Below are 24,163 nucleotides of genomic sequence, written 5' to 3'. Positions count from 1 at the left end.
ATTCATCCAGTGGCCAGTATATTTGCCTTCGATCAAACTCCTGTACCCCACTGGTTTGGGTCTGTCACAATCCATACCCCTAATAATTTTCGATGCCCGTCTCTGTATGTTTTCCATTTTAACTCAAACAACTAGTAATGTTTATTTCTCAAGGTAGATTGAAGCACAAGCAAATATGTTTCTATGCATTCTGCAAAAAAAAATTGTTCTAATGTTTAGAGTGGGGAGTGTGAGTCTAGATTCCCAGGACTTCTCTGCACAAGAAAGTTGCACTGGTTTAACTAAATCAGTTCAAAAGTCATACCTTTAGTTAAACCAGGCCTGAGATTCTGTGTCCCACAAATTCGCTATGTGATTTTAGCCACTTGGAGAATGGTTCAAGACTTTGGAACAAACTCCCAGAGTAGTCCAGGCCATCCTATCACAAACCTCACCAGCTCCTGCACTAGGTGCCAGGTGCACTTCTCCGCTCTAAGAGCAAGGTGCACTTCTTTGCCTTTGCCTTCTCTGAACACACAGCAGCCTGTGCATTAACCAAAAAAAACAAGACTAAAACAAAACAAAAAAACCCAAACAAAACAAACTCCCAAACCTACCAAAACAAATACTCCACTGCACACAAAATTCTCCTCCTGGAAATAGGATGGGAGAATAAACCACATGTGACAGATGTTAGTCACATCACTTAATGCACTACTGGAAGGCACCCAGATACTGTGGTGATGAAAGTAGTATAAGATCCAAAATATAATAAAAGATCACTTAATCTTAGTCCCCATGTCTGTAAAATGTGCATAATAATACCTCTGTTTCTTCACAGGGTTCCTCTGAGCACTTGATCCTTGATCCTGAACCCACTGAAGTCAATGGTAAAGTTCCTATTGACCTCAGTGGGCCAGTATCGGACACTACCATCTACAGGTTCTCTATAAATTAGGGCTGTCAAGTGATTAAAAAAATTAATCACGATTAATTGTGCAATTCAAAAAATTAATCGCAATTAATCGCACTGTTAAACAATAATAGAATACCATTTATTTAAGTATTTTTGGATGTTTTCCACATTTTCAAATATATTGATTTCAATTATAACATGGAATACAAAGTGTACTGTGCTCACTTTATATTTATTTTTTATTACAATTATTTGCACTGTAAAAAAACAAAAGAAATAGTATTTTTCAACTCACCTAATACAAGTACTGTAGTGCAATCTCCTTATCATGAAAGTTGAACTTACAAATGTAGAATTATGTACCAAAAAAAAACCCCTTACATCCAAAAATAAAACAATGTAAAACTTTAGAACCTACAAGTCCATTCAGTCCTACTTCAGCCAATCACTCAGACAAACAAGTTTAGTTAAAATTTGCAGGAGATAATGCTGCCCACGTCTTGTCACCAGAAAGTGAGAACAGGCGTTCGCATGGCACTGTTGTAGCTGGCATCACAAGATATTTACGTGCCAGATGCGCTAAAGATTCATATGTCCCTTCATGCTTCAACCACCATTACAGAATATATGTGTCCATGCTGATGATGGGTTCTGCTCGGTAATGATCCAAAGCAGAGCGGGCCGACACATGTTCATTTTCATCATCTGAGTCAGAAGGCTGATTTTCTTTTTTAGTGGTTCGGGTTCTGTAGTTTTCCCTTCGGAGGGCTACTCTTGTAAGACATCTGAAAGCATTCTCCACACCTCGTCCCTCTCAGATTTTGGAAGGCACTTCAGATTCTTAAACCTTGGGTCGAGCGCTGTACCTATCCTTAGAAATCTCATATTGGTACCTTCTTTGCGTTTTGTCAAATCTGCTGTGAAAATGTTCTTAAAACGAACATGTGCTGGGTCATCATCCGAGACTGCTATAACATGAAATATATGGCAGAATGCAGGTAAAACAGAACAGGAGATATACAATTCTCCCCCAAGGAGTTCAGTCACAAATTTAATTAACTCATTATTTTTTTAACAAGCATCATCAGCAGGGAAGCATGTCCCCTGGAATGGTGGCTGAAGCATGAAGGGGCATATGAATGTTTAGCGTATCTGGCACGTAAATACCTTGCAACGCCGGCTACAAAAGTGCCATCTGAACGCCTGTTTTCACTTTCAGGTGACATTGTAAATAAGAAGCAGTCAGCAGTATCTCCCGTAAACGTAAATAAACTTGTTTGTCTTAGCAATTGGCTGAATAAGAGAGTAGGACTGAGTGGACTTGTAGGCTCTAAAGTTTTACATTGTTTTTGAATGCAGTTATGTAACAAAAAAATCTACATTTGTAAGTTACACTTTCACAATAAAAGAAAAGGAGTACTTGTGGCACCTTAGAGAGTAACCAATTTATTTGAGCATAAACTTTCGTGAGCTACAGCTCATCGGGCTCACGAAAGCTTATGCTCAAATAAATTGGTTAGTCTCTAAGGTGCCACAAGTACTCCTTTTCTTTTTGCGAATAGAGACTAACACGGCTGTTACTCTGAAACCTTTCACAATAAAGAGATTGCACTACGGTACGTGTATGAGGTGAATTTAAAAATACTATTTCTTTTGTTTATCCTTTTTACAGTGCAAATATTTGTAATAAAAATAATAATATAAAGTGATCACTGTACACTTTGTATTCTGTGTTGTAACAGAAATCAATATATTTGAAAATGTAGAAAAATATCCAAAATATTTAATAAATTTCAATTGGTATTCTATTGTTTAACAGAGTGATTAAATCACAATTATTTTTTTAAATCACAGTTAATTTTTTTAAAGTTAATTGCATGAGTTAACTGCAATTAATCGACAGCCATACTAAAAATACTTATAATACATATATTCATATTTGTAAAATGCTTTGAAATACTTGGGAAAAAATGCCTTACAAGTATAAAGTATCCTTATTATATGCAGATTAGGCACAGCCCTTTGGGTTGTGGAAAACTACCTGTCACCAAATCTGGAAACCCCTGGGGAGGAATCATCTGGTTCCATATGTGCTGTCATAGCCAGAAAAATGGACAGGGAATTGACTGTGATGTAGTTTTTATTGCCATTTCATATTGTACTTACAGTATTTAAAATACATTGATGTAGCTTTTATAACTAGTAACAGAGGTACAAGCACTGTTACTTCAAATGATCTGTTAATCTTTCTGACATATATACAAATTACAGCAAGAACATAATGAATATTAAAAAAAACCCATAAGTAGATTAAAATATTCTAGGGTTGGTTCTATGAGAGGCTAAGCAGCCTCATTTCCCACTGACTTCAGTGGGAGTTGAGGACACTCAGGACCCTGCAGGTTGGGCCATAAACCATTAAAACATTGCAAGAAAGACAATACAATAGAGTGGGCAAAGCATTCTACCTGATGGGCCTTCAACTGGAGAACAGTTTAAATTGGGCTGACTGTTTTCACTGCATGATGTGCAACACGTATCTGTATAGCCTTTTACAATAATGAAGGCTCAGGAATGAATAAAAGATAAACATACAAAACCCTCTCAAAAATAACACATACATAATTGTGGTTCAGCTGAGGAATTGGAAGGGCAAGGTCCTTTCTGTTCATTAAAACTGATCACCGATTAGATAAGGCAATGGCTGTGCTCTTCAAACAAACCTGAAAGAGTAAAAGGAAGATTACAGCATTAATAATAATTCTGCAGAGTAGCAGAGTAGCTTGGATGGCAGGAGTTTTGGACATTTACCCTAGGTTGCTGAATCACCACTGTTTGGCAGTCTCTGTTCAGGAAGTTCCCACGACTAGACGATTCAGTAATGCTGTGGATTGGCAGAACTTTGAAGGGAAGCTACATGGTGTCTCTTCACATCATGCCTGGCTCTAGCAATTGGTGTTATTTTCTCACTTGCATCAGTGCTATCTTTCATTCAAATTAATAGCAAAATCAAAAAGAAATAGTTTAATGGATACATAAAAGTGAGTTAGTACCTTGCTCCCCAATTTAAGGTTAGTTTGTGCCTGGCTCTTGTGTGAACGTACAAGGGGAAGAGGGCACAGAGAGCATACCCCACCAATTGTGTGCTCCACTCTAGGCCAGACAACCACAGTTCTGCTCATGGGGAAGAGCAGAGCTTCTCCCTCCACTGACCTCAAAGGACAAACACTGCTACAAAGGAGGTGGGGATACAGAATCATAGAATTGTACAGCTGGAAGGGACCTTGAGAGGTCATCTAGTCCAGTCCCCTGCTCTCAAGGCAGGACTAAGTGTTATCTAGACCAGTGGTTCTCAAACTTTCTTTTTTGTGGACCACTTGAAAATTGCTGAGGGTCTTGGCGGACCACTTAATGATCTTTCCAAATGCTGTTTGTACCATTAGTTAACTATTGTAAAGTGCTTTGGATAAAAGCGCGATATAAAAAAACCTTAATAACAAGTAAAGTTTGTTTGTTCTACAAATAAAAGCACACAACTCATATTTTAATATCAGTAGTCTTACCTTTTTAATGCAATGGATGTGCCCTCTCTCCCCTGCCGTGGCAGCCCCCGAGCTGAGGCTGGGAAGGAGAGGGGTCTCTCCCTCTGTCCCCTGGTGTGGGAGCCCCTGAGCTGGGGCTGGGAAGGAGGGTGGGGTCTCTCCCTCTCTTCCCCCACTGCAGCAGTCCCCAAGCTGGGGCTGGGAAGGAGGGGTGTTCTCCCCCACCGTGGCAGCACCCAAGATGGGGCTGGGAAGGGGGGGTGTCTCTCCCTCTGTCCCCCACTGCTGCAGCCCCCAAGATGAGGCTAGGAAGGACGAGGGGGTCTCTCCCCCACCACAGCAGCCACAGAGCTGAGTCTGGGAAGGAGGGCTGTCTCTCCCCGGCAGCCGCAGTCCTGGAGCTGGGGAAAGTTGCCTCTTTCTCTGGCAACCGCAGCCCTTCATGTCCCAAATTCCCCACACCTCCTCTTCTCACCCCACTGCCCCATCCCTATTCCCCCCAAGGCTGCCACCTCACCTTACATGTGCATCTTCTCCAGGCTCCAGGCACCTAATTAGTGGAGCCATGCCTGCTTTATGTGGGTGGCCCTTCATTCTCTCATGTGCGGCTGCCCAGGCATGCAACTTAGAGGGAACTATCTGCGGACCACCTGAATGGAGCTCACAGACCACTGGTAGTCCACGTACCAGAGTTTGAGAACCTCTGGTCTAGACCATCTCTGACAGGTGTTTATCTAATCTGCTCTTAAAAATCTCAAATGATGGAGATTTCACCACTCCCTGGGCAATTTATTCCAGTGCTTAACCACCCTGACAGTAAGGAGTTTTTCCTAATGCCCTTGCTGCAGTTTAAGCCCATTGCTTCTTGTCCTATCCTCTAAAGCAGGGGTGGGCAAACATTTTGGCCTGAGGGCCATATCTGGGAATAGAAATTGTATGGTGGTCCATGAATGCTCACAAAATTGGTGTTGGGGTGTGGGAGGGGGTGAGGGCTCTGGCTGGGAGTGCGGACTCCAGGGTGGGGCCATAAATGAGGAGTTCAGAGTGCGGGAGGGGACTCCAGGCTGGGGCAGAGGGTTGGGGTGCAGGAAGGGGTGTAGGCTCCAGCTGGGGGTGCAGGCTCTGGGGTGGGGCTGGGGATGAGTGGTTTGGGGTGCTGAAGGGTGCTCCAGGCTGGGATTGAGGAGTTCAGAGGGAGGGAGGGGGATCAGAGGTGGGGCAGGGGGTTGGGGCATGGGGAGAGGCTCTGGGGTTCAGGCTCCAAGTGGCACTTACCTCAAGCAGCTCCCGGAAGCAGCAGCATGTCCCTTCTCCAGGTCCTACGCGGAGGCATGGACAGGTGGCTCTGCACGCTGCACCATGCGCAGGCACCGCCCCTGCAGTTCCCATTGGAGCACCGGAGGGGGCCACTGGAGCATATAGGAGCCAGAGTGGGGCCATGCCACAGCTTCCGGGAGCCACGTGGTGTGGCCCCTCACCCTGTGCCCTGGCTGGACTGCTGGAGTGAGTAATGCCCCAGACCCTGCTCCCCAGGGGGAGCTCGTGGGCCAGTTTAAAGCAGCTTGCAGGCCGGATTCAGCTTGCGGGCCGTAGTTTGCCCACTCCTGCTCTAAAGGCTTGAAACCCAGGAGCCAAGTAAAAGGAACCCACAACTGATTATTTTAATTTAGTGAGGTTTAAGTGATTGTTATGATTTTTTTGGTATGGGCACTATTGATAGTGCAACTTTCACATACTCAGGGACTCAGGAAAGGACTCACTGCTGCAGTGTAAAGGGACCTCTGTGTAAATGATAATCAGGGTGGATAAAAATCAATGATTTTTTTTTAAAAAATCAGATATTTTTAATTTAAATTGGATTTTTTTGATAAAATGCTTTTTGAGGAAAATGCCTATCTAAAGATAGTTTTAATTAAGATACATCATAGCTCAAAGATATTTCATGATGGAATAGGGATTATAAATTCTAATTCTATAGTATGAGATGTAATGTAATGTTTAAGAAAAGTTTTGTAAATGAGTTCCAACAGTTCATGGATTAGGGATTCAACCTTATGTGATTCCAGGGGCTTCTATATAGATTATTTAGGTTAATCTTTCTATCTACCCAATGGGACTCAGTGCTCAGTCTAGAAGACACCATCAGAGGTGCTTAGTTTTGCAGTTCTCAAACTATGGATGTGTGTCTCCAGAGATAACATGCTTGTTAACAGCAAAAATGGTTTAAAATAAATAAATAATATATAGAGGTGAGAAATAACAGACCTCAACCCTATTGTCCCTCTGCAAATTTGTGCACAGAGTCAATCCCTTACCTCTCTCTAAAAGTGCAAAGTTTCAAAAAGTTCAATGAATAGAAGATTGTTGGGGGTGGAATAGATCTGGACAAGGAGAAAAAGTCTGGAGATAAATGTGAGAAGGGAGAGACAGGTAGTAGAAACAAAAGTGAAACTGTTTGAGAAGCATATTCCAGAAGTCTTGAGGTCTTTCTGAGTGTAGCTTTCATTGATTTGAGATCTACCATACCATTCCGTCACTAGAAGGGAAAACCTATAATGGCAGCAAGCCATAAAAGAGACCCAGTTTGGGAATATTTTAATGAAGTTCCTCTGCCTGTGGGTAAGACAGGCCTGTGTGCAAAATGCAAACAGTGCAACAAAGAAATACAAGCCTGGTCGCCCGAATGAAACAACATCATGAAAAGTGTTCCTTCTCTGGAGGAAGCTGCGTTGAAGATGATGAAAGGAACATGTCTGAACATGCAGGATCTTCAGGTTGGTAAACTTTTTTATTTCATACTTCTTTCTTAAGGACTGCCTGTCTTCCTTCTGGACTATTCTTGAATTTTCATGTTTGAGCAAAAAATATAGTTCTTACTCTATGGTACTTTTATCACAACTGCATTTTAAATGCAGTTGTGATAAAAAATAAATAGCTGAAATAGGCAGATCTTCCTTGTAGAATTTCACCATTAAAGTAGTACTGAGTGTCAGTGAATGCAATGAGTAATACTAAATAAGCAGTGTGGTAATAATAATTAAATAACTGCATTGACTTATTTTGTTTAGGAGATCCTCAACGTACAGGATTCTGAAGACTATTCACCCTCAAGATCACCATCATTTTCTATAGTTTCAGAGTTATCTGCCAATGATAGTGTTTCAGTCACATTATGTATGTCACATGGCCACAGTATATCACCTGTAGCAAAAAGAAAAAAAACCCTCCATCATCCAGAAACAGCCATAGATAAGTCTGTGATAAGAACCAGGAGATTACAAAAAGAGGTAATTGATGAAAAAATTGCCCGGTTTGTTTATGCAAATAACTCTCCTTTCCGTATAATTGAGAACCCACATTCCATTAACATGGTTCAGTCATTAAGACCAGGATACAGTCCACCCAACAGAGCAGATGTCACAGGCAAATTGCTGGATAAAGTGTATGAAAGAGAAATTGAGCAGTGGGCAAGAGGTCTAGTGGGTGAAATTGTTAACCTGAGTCTTCCTGGGTGGAGCAATGTTCACAATGATCCTGTTGTATGTGTTTGTGTGACAACAGAAGAAGGGAATGTCTTCCTTACAGAAACAATTGATACAGGAAATGCACACTCAGCAGAATACTTACAAGAAGTAACAGTAAAAGCTATAACAAACTGAAAAAAATTTCAAATGTCTAGTGCGCAGCTTGGTCACAGACAATGCTGCAAATGTATCCAAGATGAGAAGAAATTTAGAAGAGAATGAAGAGAGTCCCAAGCTAATAACATACAGTTGCAGTGCTCATTTGATGCACCTCCTAGCAAAAGATTTCAGTGTTTCAGAAATAAAGGCTTATGTTGTTGAAATTGCAAAATACTTCCCTAACAACCACATTGCAGCAGCTGCTCTGAAAAAAGTGGGAGGAACCAAGCTAACTCTCCCACAAGACGTGCGATGGAACTCAGTAGTAGACTGTTTTGAGCACTGTATCAAGAACTGGCCTACTCTGATGACAGTTTGTGAACAAAACTGTGAAAAAATAGATGGCACTGTCACAGCCAAAGTTCTCAACATTGGGCTTAAGAGAAATGCTGAACACATGCTGAGTACCCCGAAGCCTATTTCTGTAGCCTTGAACAAAATGCAGGGAAATAGCTGTTTTATTGCTGACGCTGTTGAAATTTGGAAGGAACTGAGTGAGATCTTAAAAAGAGAAATATGCAATGACAGAGTTAAACTACAAGCATTAAAAAAGCGAATGGGACAAACACTGTCTCCAGCTCATTTTCTTGCAAATATTCTCTATACTCGGTACCAGGGTCAAACCTTAACTGCTGAAGAAGAGGAGTTGGGTATGACATGGACATCCAGCAATCATCCCTCCATAATGCCAACTACAATAAACTTCAGAGCTAAGGGTGAATCATTCAAGAAATATATGTTTGCTGATGATGTTTTAAAAAAAGTCACACCAGTGAACTGGGTGGAAGTCACTTAAGCACTTGGATTCAGAGACTGTTGAAGTGATAATCTCACTTTTAACAGCAGTAGCTTCTTCTGCCACTGTAGAAGGAATATCTTCTTCCTTTGGACTAATTCATTCCAAATTGAGAAATCATTTGGGACCTGAAGGAGCAGGAAAACTTGTTTTTCTTTTCCAGATTATGAACAAACAGGAAAATGAAGGTGAAGATGACTGAGTTAGCTGCAGAAGCCAATATTTTAAGTTTCTCATGTTGACCTGTCTGACATAGTTGATTTAATTTTGTTTTTGTTTTTTAAATATTTCATTTAACTATTTTAGTTAAAAACAATTTTAACAAAAACAAACCTGATTTTAAAAAACTTGAATGTTTAACTAAATTCAAAAATTCATATGCTTTGTTAAAATATTATATGTCTGCTGTTGAAGAAAAAAATCCAGAATACATAACTTTGTTGTTTTAGTTAAATAAAACAATTTAAATGTCTGTCTGGCGATGTTCTCCTTCTAACAGAACATGGCAAGAAAATCCTCCAAATATTAATGATTAACCTGTTGAATTGGACATAGTTTACCTCCCAATGATTTCATAAATATCTGCTTCAATTACCTTTGGTAAATGAAATAACCAAACAATCATTCATTTTCTGATATAGCTGTAAAACTAATCTGAAAAGTTTTCAAAATAAATCACTTAAAAATGTATAGTGTGTATCTTCTAAAAATGAAACCTACATCTATCTCTGAGTTGTGAAGAATATGTATTAAGGGTATAGCAACCAACAAGAATGCACTTTTTTGTAGAAATCCATTTAAATCAAATCCACCCTGAATAATCAAGCCAAGAATGGCTATCACACAATATAGACCTGATGCCACAATCCCTTACTCACATCTCACTTAAACAGGAATACTCACGTAAGGATTATTCTTGTCAGTGTTTTTATGGTTGGGCCCTAGATGATATGCCCACTTACTATACATTTTTTGAAAGCCATGGATTTCTGCAATAAAGCTTTCAAAGTTATCTTAATTGTTGATATAGTGTGTTTATCATTTACTGGCCTCTCCCAGAGCAGGCCTCCTATCTTCTCTGCTGTTTTCTTGTTGCATGACAGTTCTTATTTTCCTGCTTTCAAAATCCATGATCATGCAATAGGCATTTTTTAATCTGAATTTTAATTTCAGGTTCCTATTACCTGGTTGGTAAAGTTGTACCACCAACCTTGGATCCTCTCCAGGTTACCATCTGTGCTTCAATAATTCATTCATGTGGCACCTGTAAAATACTCTCCAAGTAAGATCAACAAACGCTTTGCAAAAGATAAAACTAGATTAAATGAGCATTAACATGAATCATGAAAAACAGTGACAAACATGTATGACTCAAGATATTTAACTGTGAAGTGGGAAATGGACTGAGAGTACAAAACTCTCTTCACATAGTCAACAGAACAGCAGTAGCTCAATTTTTAAAGATTCTTTTCCTTTTTACACTGCTGTGTAAATAATCTTTTCCCACCAGGTTTCAGGGTATTTTTAGTTTATGCTACCTGAAGAGCAGAGGTGGCTACTGCAGACTGTTTCTGGGGTCAAGACTACGCCAACTGATCAGGATTCTGTTTATTCTTCTTTTTGTAATCATGAGGTTTCCCTCACAGATCAGAGCCTTTGTATCTTTAGTCACTTTTAAATGTCTTCAGCCGTTTGGCTCTCCCCCTCCAGTTGACTTATTTAATCCACCCACAAGTGGTGGAGCTATGTTGGCAGGAGAAGCTCCCCTGATGACACAGCGTTGTCCACACTGGTGCTTAGATTGGTGTAATTTATGTCACTCAGGAAGGTGGCTTATTCACACCCCTGAAAACATAAGTGGTAGTGTAGACATAACCTTAGTCTATTACTGTTTCTTTGAAATGGAGCTTCTCAATCCACCTATATTACACCCTCCCAAGCCCAGCACTAACCTTCAAGATATCACAGTTACTTAGACACCCCTCTGAAAACTCTGCCCCAAAAAGAGGTGAAGCCTCTGGTTTATAGTTTAATTTCCTCAGGGACCCACAGCAGTTGTGAAGCATATAACACACTTTGCAGAGTCTAATACATTAATGTACTTTTATATGTCCCTGCCTCAGTTTCCTTACCACTGCAGGGCACTTTTTGAGTTGGAGTCTGAATTTCTTGAGTTTTCTAGAATTTTTAGAGCAATTTGGGATAAAAAAAGGCAAGCAGGACCCCTCCCTCCCCCCTTAGGCTGCTATATGCTGGGAAACCTCTCTCTCTCTCCGGCCTAATGCTTTCTCTGCTTGTCTGGGAATTCTGTTCCCATATAGCTTTATAAAGGGTAGCTGACCCATTAAAGGAAATAGGGCTCAGACTGCTCTCCTGTTCCAGTGGAGGTGTGCACTAGTTTAGTGTAATCAGGAGGGTGAGCTTGCCCCTGGAAGTTATAAGAGTTCAAAAGGCTGAAAGGGGAATTTACAACTCTTGCGAATTTCTTCTGAGTGATGCGATTTCTAAGTAAGAGTAAGTCTGACTCATGATCTCGCGATAGAGCTCTCAAAGGTCAGGATTGTTTTGTTTTTATACTGATATTTGAGAATTCTATCCCCAGAACATGATTCATTTTAATTTTACATGCAAATCACTAGGGGCTCCTGCTGTCATCCAGCTCTGGTCCACCGGGCTCCCACTGTCAGTCAGCCCTGGACGGCCAGGGCTCCCACTGTCAGTCAGCCCCGGTCCACGCTTCCGCTGTCAGCCAGCAGGGGCTGAGAGCAGGATCCCCTCCTCACAGTGCAGGCTGACTGCGGGAGCTCCTGCTACAGCAAGGAGAGGCTCCGGCTGTCAGCCAGCCCTGGTCGTTGATCCTGCTCTCAGCTGCCAGGGCAACAGGGCCAGGCTCCCACTGTCAAGCCCCAGGTGCGGGGCAGCAAGGGCTCCCACTGTCAGCCCGGGTGGCTGCTCCCATACTAGCCTGGGAAGTGGGAGAGGGGACCCCACTGCAGACCCCCCGGCCTGGGGAGGATGAAGAATGCTAAGGAGCAGAGGTGAGGCTGGGAGAGCTGAACTATGGCCTAGGAACTGCAGGGGGACTGAAGTGAAGAGGGTAGGGACTGATGGGATGGGGGGCTGTATGATGGTGGGTTCTGAGCAGGTGGGATGAGTGCTGGGAGGGTGAATTGAGGGTGATGGGAGTTGCTGAGGTAGGGGGGCTGAACTGATGGGGTTGAGGGGACTGAACTGGGGGGGGCTGAATTGATGGAGGTTGGATGGGGACAGAACTGATGGGAGACTGGGGGATAGGATTATTTGCTGGGCAGGAGATGGACGGATGTAGGGGTGAGAGCTCCTGCAGCGGGGGCCAAAATGACCTTATCTAGTACATGGGAGAGTGGGCAACACAAATTGTCACATGCACACACCCTGGGTATGGGCATGGGGAGTTCAAAAATCAGGAGACTCACCTAAAACACACACTATGATCTTGTTTTAAACTGTCATGATTTTGGGGGGTCTGACTCATGATTTTTGATCTCTTGAAGTTGGCAAGACTGAGTTTAGAACCCAGAGGCCCGAATCCTGAGACAGAGATTAGTGGGAGAGTTTAGAATTTAGAAAAGGAGAGAGTCCAGCTGAAAGTCAAAAAGAGAAAGTGAAAGTTAGTTTTAAGTTTGGTGTTCCTTGTGGGCTGAGGCAGCATTTTCAGGAATCAAGCTGTTTATCAGAAAGTGGTGCCTTGAGTCAATCTTTGAGCCTGCTTGGAAAGAGACAGGCTGGAGTCTGCGAATTCCCCTCAAGGACAGAGGCCCACAAAGGCTTTGCCCAGCCCAAGGTTATGCTTCCTGTGAAGCTCAGGGGGTTGGCTGCATGATCATCAGGGCAATGCAAGGCTAAGTTTGCAAAGTAACCCCCCTTTTTATTAAATAGAAAGAGGGCTTCCTCCGCAATGAATTCATTGTTTCATGGCCTGCAGAACACTAAGCAATTTGCAGGAAACATTGAAAAGCCAGACATCTCCTGTGACAATCATAGCTCTCTTCTGTATTCCCCTATTAAATACCAGATGCTCCTGCACCAATCACATCAAATAAACTGCATCTCTCCAAATCAAAAACCAGATATCCCCCCATGTTAGGGTGGAACCGTCCTGAAATGCAGATTTAAAGTCCCAGTCCCATGCTGACTGGGATTCCCGGATTCCCTGCGGTGCCACTCTGCGCCTGCTTGAGGCTCAGGGACGGCACCAGCTTCTTCCTGGTGGGGGAGGCTGAGGTGTGTTTTAGCCCCGCATCACCATGAGGCCCCACCCCCTGCTCCTTCTCTTCCTGCTGAGGCCTGGCCCCCTGGCCAGGCTGGAAGCCAACCAGAGCCAGGAAGTAGTAAGAGTTGCCCAGGTAGCCCAAGCTACTGTGGGCAGCCTTGGACCCTCCACCTGACCTTTGCTCCCCACAGTGGCCCAAGGGAGGGTCTGGGGCTCCCCACAGTGGCCCAAGCTCCCTGGGTGGTTTTTACCAGGGCCCGACTCTGCCTTCCGGCCTGGCCAGGGTGCAGGGCCTTGGAGGGGAGAGGAGGAGTAGGGAGCGAGGCTTCGGGGGAAGAGGAGGAGCAGGGGGCAGGGCCAGGGGGCCCCTTTTGCCTTTTGAAAAGGTGGTCACCCTACCACATGTGGTTTCCCTGTTGTAATCAGTGACCTACCAGTTCCCGGGCACTGGTGTTCGAAGTATGTACCTTGCCTTTAAGAGCAGAGTATATTTTAATGAGAACTGGTTGAAAGCAGTCTAGCGGCAGCTTGATCAGATACACAGCTAGGAGTACATAGCTCTCCTATGTAACTATGTTTTGGCTGTAAAAGAGCCTCACTTCTAAGAGTCCAGACTGTGCTTCCTTCTTACAACTCCACAAGACAACACAAGGACCAATACCACATGCCTCCTCACTGCTTGCCTCCTTGCACATAACACCTCACCACTCTTCTATATTGCCAAAGCATGCAGCATACCACACTCCACCCTCTCCTGGGCATCAGTCAACATTTATGTGCTCTGTGCAGAGACCTGTGCTATGGACACTATTTAATGTAACAGCTGAAGCGTCTGTTGCACTAGGACACCAGGTTCCTGCTTCATTCCTATTTGCTACTTAGCACCTCAGGCTAGATTTTGCGGTTTAGTGCCAGTCCAGTATGCCTTGGTACACAGTGGATGCAGACCTGCTACGGGGCCAGGATGTAACTTTCCCTAAGTTGTATAGTTCATTGATTTGCTGGAACTGTCTCATTTTTTCTCAGGAACATTCACAATACCTCTCTCTGCCGAAGGGTTTTTTCCCCAAAGGGATGGCTGAGCTCCATAGTTTTACCCTTTTTTGCATTTAGCGAGTATTCAGGTTTTATGGTTTATTTCTGTTAGAATAAAAATGTCAGGTATGTCTGCGCTGCAGACCTGTTCACTTACAAAGAATGTGCCCAAAAGCCTGGTTCACTGCATGCAGTAGGATGAAGCAGGAGACAGTTTTCTTGATCACAATTTCAAGCCTACCTTTCTGGCCATCATTCTTTCCAAACTGTGGCCAATGGGGGCTGTAGGGGCGGTGCCCGTGGGGGCAGGCAGTGTCTGGAGCCTCCCTGCCCCCCCCCCCCCGTATGCCTAGGGGCCGCAGGGACCTGCCAGCTGCTTCCTGGGAGCTGCCCTAGGTAAGCGCCGCCTGGACCCCGAGAAGGACTCACTCCTTCTCGTACCCCGAACCCCTCTGCCCCAGCCCGGAGCCCCTCCTGTACCCCAAATCCCTCATCCCTGACCCCACACCAGTGTCCACACCCCATCTGGAGCCCTCACCTCCCCCTCACACACCCTAACCCCCTGCCCCAGTCCTGAGCCCCCTCCAACATCTGCACCCCCTCCCGCACTCCAAACCCCTTGGTCCCAGCCTGGAGCTCCCTTCTGCACCCTAAACCCCTCATCCTCAGCCCCACCCCAGAGCCTCCACCCCCAGCTGGAGCCCTCATGCGCCCCTGCATTCCAACCCACTGCCCCGTCCCTGAGCCCCCTCCCACACCCCAAACTCCTCATCCCTGGCCCCATCCCATAGCCCACACCCCAAACTGGAGCCCTCACTTCCTCCCACATCCCAACCCCCTGCCCCAGCCTGGTGAAAGTGAGTGAGGGGGGAGGGGAGATGGAGTGAGCAGGGGTGGGGCCTCAGAGAAGGGGTGGGGCTGGGGTAGGGCCTTGGTAAGGGGCAGGAGGCAGGACAGAGGTGTTCAGTTTTGTGCCATTAGAAAGTTGGCAACTTGTCTACACTTAAAACTACACTAGGGCTTGTCTACACTTAAAACACTGCAATGGTGCAGCTGCACTGCTGTAGCATTTCAGTGAAGACACTCCCTATGCCGATGGGAGGGCTTCTGCATTGGGGGTGCACCCACATGCAGGCTTTTTAGGGGAAGTATACTGCATTAAGGTTATGAATGGTTTATGTATCACTGTGGGCCATGGGGAAGATTTCCACAGTTCCTCCATGACCTATAAATGGTGAGGAGGGCTGAGTAAGAAGAATCACTCAGTGTTGTAAGCACCTCCAGAGTGGCAGCCCCGGGTAGGCTTGCATATAGTGGATTTTCCAGAGGTCAACAGACAAGGGGGTTTGATATCAAAAGGCTGTGTTTAAACTGACTCAGGCCTTCCTGAGGAACATGTGGTGAGGGAGACTTTTCTTTGAATTCACTTAGCTTGTTCAGTCAGGTGTTAGTTGCATTTTATGTTTTATTTCCTAGTAACCAATTCTGACTTTTATACCTCACTACTTGTAATCACTTAAAATCTATCATTCTGTACTTAATAAACTTGTTTTATTGTTTTATGAGCACCAATGTGCTTGGACTGAAGTGTTTGGGAAACTCCATTTGGGATAACAGGATTTGTCCATACAATTTTCTATGAATAAAATGATGGACTTTATATGAGCTTGTGTTGTGCAGGAGGGTGCTGGATAGTACAAGACTCATTTTTCTGGGGGCAAGGGTGGGACTGGGAATTTGCTGGTGTTACTCTGCTGTGTAACTCAACAGTGGCTGGCCATAGCACTCATACAGTATATTTGGGAATGATTTACCTGCCGGAGGCTGTGTATGAGCAAACCAGGAGTGGTTGCTCTCACAGCAAAGCAGGGTAAAAGGCACCCAGGCTGGAGGATTGAGGGGATACAGCCATTCAACAGTCCAGACTGTACTCTGGGTAAAGTCATAATCTCTTATTAAAATATTGGGGTCATAACACAGCAATAAGGCAGTTCTTATTTTATCCTAACTAGCTGGCTAACCCCCAACAAAACATTCAGTTTATACAAGCAGCTAGACACTTTTGGGATGTGCAAACAATACGTGATTACTGCTATTATTTATGTTGGTAATCCTAACCGACTCGCACATTTGTGCCTTCCTTCATATCTCCTCATGTGTTTAGTGCATCATCTAGCAATCTCAGGTAATTTAAATTGTGGCAACATACCGCACGTTAACCAGAGAATAGTTAGTAGTGTCCCTTCGTTAGGTACACAGACAGCTGAACGAAAAGAAGTCTGATTCCTCCTTTTTAACTAAAATAAACTACAGTCACGCACTTGCTACTCAATCCATTAATAATGTTCTGACCTTAAATACAAGATACATTTCTCAGAAAAGCCAGGGCTGGTTCTTCTGGTGTTTCATTCCCTGTGCATATGATTAGATAATACACCTTTACATACTGGACAGTCCATTTAAATCACTTACACCAATACCAAATGACAACAGAATATTGGAGGACAGTAAGCATAAAAAAAGCAGTGCTCATCCACAAAGTCTGTTTTACATTGTTAGAACTTGGCTAATGGAGATTCTGGGGAGATGACATGGGAGCAGAGGGATGTAAGAAGAAGATCCTGAATAAAGATGCAGAGAAAAGCCTTCAACTATTTTGCCTTGAAAGCAATTTTTTTAGGCCAACCTCTTTACCCAGTTGAGGTTACACCCACACAAACCCTGATGGGAAGTTCTGGACTCTTCATAACAGAAGCCCCGTGGAAAGGGGTTTGAGAAAACTTGAAGAAGCCAGATACCTTTGCATCCTAGCTGCTAGGAACAAAACTTACTTTCTTCTTAAGGTTGCCTATGGAGTGGTTTGTCCTGAAAAATAGTTTTACTTTAAGCTGATAGAAGCCTATACTTTTGGCGTTTGGATTCTTGATAATCCTACAGTGTCGCTGCAGCTATTCTGTTCATATTATAACATGAATAGCTGGTGCACCAACTTGCTCTATTTTAGTACCTCACCCTGATTTGCAGGAATCTGTGGATTGGTGGTTCAGCCTTGTCACAGAGTCACTGGAGCGATGCTCTGGAACTACTCCCTATGAAGCCAGCTAGGACTCTGGGGGAGCATGTCTCGTCTCTCTGAGCATACTGTCACCATGGGAAGAAGCTTACACAGCTTCAACCTTCCTGGGTCTGACCTTGAAGCATTTAGCATCCCCTTCCACACCATGCACTTCCCGCAGTGAGTCCACCCAGGCAGGGCTCCTGGAGAATCCAGAGTGCCCTGCACCCCAGCTCTGCAGTCAGATGTGATTCTCAGCCAGTGTAAAATGGAAAATTTATTAGTTGACAGGAACACAGCATAGAACAGAACTTGTTAGCACAGAACTCAATGACTTTCAGCCAAGTCTATCTTGGGGAGTCCTGGACCAGGTGACCTGGACTCCCCCTTTTCCAGTCCCCCCAAGCAGACTGCCAACTTCCAGCAACTCGACCTCAGATACCCCTGTTGCTCCTCCTCCTTCTCTTTGTCTCGCTTCATGGGCAAAGAGTCACCTGGTTGTCACTTGGTTACATCCCCCTCCTGGGTCTCAGGTTACGAAGGGTACCAGTCATAGAATATGTGCGGGCAGCTGGAGCAGCTTCACCTGCCCCAGAGGTCTCAGCCAAAGTCACACACCCCTATTCCCACCATTGAGGTATTGGTGCAGCACACAGGGAAACTGAGGCACACATTGTATTCATGCAAAACAGTAAAATTCACATAGGCTCAACAGTAAGACTCACAAACAACATAACAAGGGAAAATCCACACTTTGTCACAAGCCTCCATTTACTTTTTGGCCTTGCTGCTGAGACAGATATGACCCTATCCACTGAGAACTGGACTGAGACCACCAACTAATTTCATACAATAAATCTTGCAAGCATGATTTTTGGTAGCTACTAACCTGGGTCAGAGCTGACTTGGTGACCTGAAAGAGATAATTTTGTATCCCTTCATATATTCTCTGGGCCATGCAGCGCTCCATTAAGTTATTCTTAAGCACAGATTTTGCCTGGCTTTGTCTGCCACTTGACTCATGGAAATAATGAAATCCATGGGCGGTGGGTCCCATAGGCTGGAGGAGGCTGTGCCTCCCCAAACAGCCGGGTGTGGCCCCACCCATGCTCTGCCATGCCCAGGTCCCCCCGCTCCTGCTTACCACTGCTTTGCCTGCATGTGGCGCCGACCTCCAGTTTCCCTATGCTCCAGCCAGGGCTGTGGGTGCTGCAACAGCACTGCCTGCCCGCCTTCCCGATGCTCCGGGGCGGGGGCTAGCCTGGGGTGGGGCTTGAGGCTGGTAGCAGCGGTGAGGAGGGCTCTGGGCTGGAGGGTAGAAGGGGTGAGGCCTCAGACAGAAGGGGAGGGCTGGGGCTAGCCTCCCCCAGCCGGCGGTTCACGCGCTGCCCATGATGAAATCCTACCTTGTACTTCTCACCTTGACTTGATAGCAGGCTCCTTCAATGGCACAGAGCTCCTGCTGCTCAGCAGGGAAGGAACTCAGTGGGGAACTAGAGTTAAAACAGGTTCAGGTAAAATAAATTTCTCCCCAAGGTAGATGGGCCAATGACTCAGCAACAGGCACCTTGCAAAAGGATGGTGGTTCTCCCAGCTGGAAATTGATGTTAGACTCTTGCAGGGGGCACAACACACTTCAGTCATGCATCAGGCTATTTTCTTTCCAGCTAAACTGAATACTATTATGATAAAGAACACCTGTTAGTGGATCAGCTTCCCAGTCATATGGCAGGCCCATGACCAGTCAAGGCACCAGCAAAGCAAGCACATGCTTGGGGCGGCACAATTCCAGGGGCCGCATTCCGGCCATCCTTTCTTTTTTTCTTTTTTTTTAGCTTGGGCAGTTGCGCTCTCGGAGCTTGGGGTGGCAAAAAACCTAGAGCCAGCCGTGGGCAGGCCCACTGCGGCCAGAGGATTTCCTCTCTCTCAGTAGGGGCAATTTCACTCTTTTGGCTGGTTTCGCCATTTTTTTTTTTTTTTTTGCCTGAGTTGCTGTTTGCCCTCCATGTTAGTCCCCTTTCTTTATCGCCCAGTTGGCGCTCTTTTTGAAGTTTGGTGGGAACTTGTAGCAGGAAATAGTCACATGACTTGTAATAATTCGCCCGGCAACGGGAGGTTACAAAAGGACTGTGCGCCCACCACCAAGTGCTGTCCACCCAAGTGGCAGCCCATGCTAGAACATCACAGCTGGGCTGGAGAGGGCTGAAGGCTGAGAGCTGGAGAGGGAGATGCTTGCAGGCTATCTGAGCTAGAGACCTGAAGTTGGAGGACTAGAGACGGTTGAAGGCTGGGAATGATGGAAGGCTGAGCTGGCAGATGTCTCCAGGCAAGAGCTGCCTGGAACCATAACTGGGAAGGAAACAGGGTGGTGAAAGATCCCAGATATAGGAGTTGGGGTGAGCCGTGGACAGAGATACCTCAGCTGAGCTGAGCCATGGTGAGAGAGATGCCAGAACTGTACCCAAGATGGGGTTTGGTGAGAGATGTTGGATGTGGGGATGAATGTTCTGTTTGGATTGTACTGGGGTGAGGGGAAGGGTTCTGGTTTATGGTAGTGGTAGTTTTGGTAAAAAAAGGCTTCTCACAAAAGGGCTGTTCATGTACTCTGAAGGCTGTTCTGAGTTCATGCAAGGAACTGAGGGAAATTGAGACAAGAGCCCACTTGCAGGCTGCGCTGAGAGCATGTGTTTACTTACTATTTAACATCCTCCCCCAACTCCCCTGCCCCAGCTTCCTTTGTTCTGTCTTTTAGATAACTTTCCACCATTCCTGCCTTTTCCACCCCTTCAGAGGAGTTAAGTTAAAGCTGGTTTTGTAAGGATGGAGCTCACCCATTGTTTATGAGTCCTAAACACCACTCCAGTGTTTCTCTCTTTGTGTACTGTACAGGACCGCAACAGTGGAGCCACATACATATAGGCATTCACGACACAGCAGTTTTTCACAGTATCAACCAGAATTCATAAATTGTACAGATATAGCCCGAATTCATCATAATAGCATAGAATTATAAGATATTTACATTAAAAAGCTTTTAAAAGCTATTTGTATTGCATCTGGCATGAAAACCAAGAATTTCTAGGAGGGAGGGGAAGAAAATAGAGGTAACATTTGAGGTAAATTTGATAGTGGAAGATCGGACAAAACATGAGGCACTTAGACTAATTTAATTAATGCCCTAGTGAATTTAAGAATATAGTGTCCTCCATGAGCATAAACTCAGATCAGTAGCTGAATTAAGGAAGCACTATTAGACTGCACCTGTTGGGTTTCAAACTGAATTCAGGCCTTGTTTCAGTATTCCAGTAGGGACTGGCAGTTGCTGTAGGGATTAAATTATTTAAAGCCTTCAGCTGGCTCGTGTAGGCAAGATTATAAAACACTTAATCTATTTTTTAAAATCTCTTCATATGGTTGCTTTACTTAGACTAAATGTATACATGACACATATCTACCACATTCTGAAACCTCTTTGTAAGATATTTAAAATTTATCCAAAAATAATGTTCTTTAAACATTAACCATTTGCTTTTTTTTTCTTACAAAATACTTTTTGTGAGATTGTCTTCAGCAAATGATGTAACTATGTAAAGGAAAAAAACAAAGCAAAACAAAAAAAATGACCACAGTTTAAATTTCTTTTATAAGGGCTAGATTTTGCAACTGTATCTATCCCAGGCAATCTAGCCTTCTGGTAGTTAACAATTGTTTTCCTTCACAATTTCTTTACAGAAAACAGGAAATATTATAAAAAATATGACTTTCAAAATTATTATTTTTCTTGACTTTTCAGTTGGACTATGATTAAGAATGATTGCAAAATGTTTGAAATTCTGGAAATATTTTCACTGTACAGTAGCAGTATTGGGGACTACCTGTGCATTAGAACAATAAAGCAGTTCAAAAATAGGTAATGTAGTCTTCCTTGTTACAAGATGTTTTACTTCTTTCTAGAAAGCTAACAGTAAGTAATAAATAGTTACATAGGGAGTAGACTGAGAAGCAATCTGGATAGCTCTGCAACACAGGATTAATTAGGTAAATCCTCTTAGGTTGATTAGCCATTACTTAGATCTTCAGTTTATTTTACTTGCTCCTATTAATGTATTTTCCTGTCAGAGTTGATTACTCTGGTTTCAGTTCTGCATCATTGCTTTTTCTGCATCAAAATGAAGCACAATAGATTAAATGTACATCCTCTCAAAGCAAAGAACAATAATACATCCAACTAATATTACTTGCACTCAATATTAGCTCTTTTTCATCTAACAAGGGGATTTTTGAACGTATAAGTTTTAAGATAAAAGAAGTATTGCATTTTCTGGATTTTGAGCATGAATACAAAGTAACAGTACAAGGATATATAGTCTTCTCATGGTGTGGGGATTTGGATACCTATCTGCTAACAAAGATGGGTAAATCACCATCCATGGAAATAAGATCACTTCCACAGTACACTGTTTATAAAGTATGTATTGTATTTTTGGTAACCTTTGTTCATTTCCCCCTAGTTTCCATTCAACTGAGCAGGGCTGGATTATCCAATAGGTAGACTAAGCATGTGCTTAGGGCACCAGCAAGGCAGGGGGCACCAAAAAAAAAAAGAGATTTTATTTTGAAAAATTTGATATTTGATATTTCAAAAAAAGCATTGAAGTAGTCATCATGGGAAAAGTCAGAACTTTGTTAGACTTCCTTACACTCCACTACACACTCTTCCCCCGTTTTTCTGTTCTCTTTTTATTACTTATCCCCACCTAAACCACGGGGGTGTCCTACTAATGTAGATCGAAATAATGCGAGGAAATCAGATCCTTTCATGTACTGCAATAAATTTATATTTTATTATTGATATATTCTTCTGAGTTATACGTACTTGATTTGTTTTTTCTTTCTTATATATATATTATATATATACATAAAAATAGTGTACTTGTGTAATTTGTTTTTTTTTTAAGTTCAGATAACTGAGATAAGGGGCAGGATGAAATGTAACCAACTGAGTGGAGCACAGAACAGTAAACTGGCGAAAGAAAAGAAACAAAAAACTAGTGAAATTTTCCAAAATCTTCCAAAGCTGACATAATTTTTCAAAGCAAATCCAACAGAAGCAACATCTTCTCTCAGTAGCACAGACATCGTTCCAAAACCTGTAGGTGTTTCAGAGACTGACCCTTCTTCTATTGGTGAAACAAACACCATTCCAGAACATGTGGATGTGTCCGAGACTGTAACTGATCATCCTACTCCTGGTGGTAAAACAAACATTGTTCTAGAAGGTGTGGATGTGTCAGAGACTCAACCTGCTCATGCTGTAAATAATAGGAGAAAAGATCCTGGTATGTAGGTTGATTTCAGTACCGATGATGTAGCTTACTGGATAGATCGTGGACCAAATGACTGTCAACACCACACTGGGCCATTTGAGAAATCACGTCGGACTTTTACCAATGGAAAACAAACAAGATATTGTCCACAAAAAATATTTTTCGGCATGAAAGAGAATGGTGAGAAATACACTTAAGAATGGCTACTGTATTCACCATCAACAGGGTCTGTGTACTGTTTTGTTTGCAAATTTTTTGCATATAAACCTTCAACATCCCGGTTTGCTGCAGATGGATTTAGTGACTGGCAGAATACTGTTTTAATTGAACAACAAGTAAATAGCAATACTCAAAGAGATTCAATGTTGACATATTTAAATTGAAGACAGGGCTTTGGATTGACACAAAAATTGGAAGAACAAATTAAAGGGGAGCGAGAATACAGGCAACATGTCTTGCAGCGTGTTATAGCTGTTATTCAAATATTAGCTGAACGTGGTCTGCCTTTCTGGGGATCAAATGACACATTTGGATCATTGCAGAATGGAAATTTCTTGGGATTGTTGGAGCTTGTGGCTCAGTTTGACCCATTTTTAGCAGGCCATATCTCAAAATATGAGAATGCTGGCAAAGGTAACCCATCATACTTATCCAAGACAATATGTGATGAACTCATTGGTCTAATGAGTGACAAAGTTCGTTCAGCCATTGTGGATGAAATAAGTACTGCTGGGTACTTCAGTTTATCTGTCGACTCTACACCTGATCTTTCACATATTGATCAACTGAGTATTGTACGAAGATATGTGTCTCCCACAGATGGAAAACCAGTTGAACGATTTATAACATTCCTCAATTTGAAAAGCCACACTGGTGAAGAAATGGCAAATCAAGTACTGCATTATCTGTGCCAAGTTTGCAAAACAGATTTCTCAAAGTGCAGAAGTCGATCTTATGACAACGCTGCCAACATGTCAGGGAGTTATCAAGGAATGCAGAAGAAGCTTTTAGAACAGAACAAATATGCCATATTCATATCATATGCTGCACATTCTCTCAATCTTGTTGGCTGCAGTGCTGTTGATTGTTGTCTGGTCGCAGTAAGCTTTTCTCAACAGTCCAGTTACTTTATATATTTTTCTCTGCCTCAACACACCGATGGGCAGTTCTTAAAACATATTTGGGCAATGATTGTGTGTTGAAATCTCTAATACTCGCTGGGAGGCACATGCAGTGGCAACAAGTGCAATTCTGGAGTCCAACTCAAAGATTGTGGATGCATTAGAAAGTATAGGTGAAGACCAATCACAAAAGGGAGAAAGGTTTCAGAGTAACAGCCGTGTTAGTCTGTATTCGCAAAAAGAAAAGGAGGACTTGTGGCACCTTAGAGACTAACCAATTTATTTGAGCATGAGCTTTGAGCTGTAGCTCACGAAAGCTCATGCTCAAATAAATTGGTTAGTCTCTAAGGTGCCACAAGTCCTCCTTTTCTTTTTGTAAAAGGGAGAAACTATAAGAGAGGCAGAAAACATTGCAAACAAGATGCAAGAACTAGAGTTTGTATTCATGTTGACCATG

The 24,163-nt window shown here is 43.3% G+C and overlaps 1 long non-coding RNA gene across 1 annotated transcript in view; it reads right to left on the bottom strand.

The window, feature by feature from the left end:
* Positions 1–3,619: 3,619 nt before the first annotated feature.
* Positions 3,620–24,163, bottom strand: part of LOC141990009 (uncharacterized) — a 40,628-nt gene continuing 20,084 nt past the window's right edge. The window contains exons 5-6 of the long non-coding RNA XR_012640044.1: positions 10,101–10,180; positions 3,620–3,880 (exon numbers count right to left, since the gene is read on the bottom strand). This is a non-coding gene — a long non-coding RNA (uncharacterized LOC141990009). The remainder of the gene's footprint in view (positions 3,881–10,100; positions 10,181–24,163) is intronic.

Source organism: Natator depressus, chromosome 6 (assembly GCF_965152275.1).
Source record: "Natator depressus isolate rNatDep1 chromosome 6, rNatDep2.hap1, whole genome shotgun sequence".
NCBI lineage: Eukaryota > Metazoa > Chordata > Testudines > Cheloniidae > Natator > Natator depressus.
Note: the sequence above shows the minus strand (reverse complement) of the source record. Positions and strands in the feature narration are given on the sequence as shown.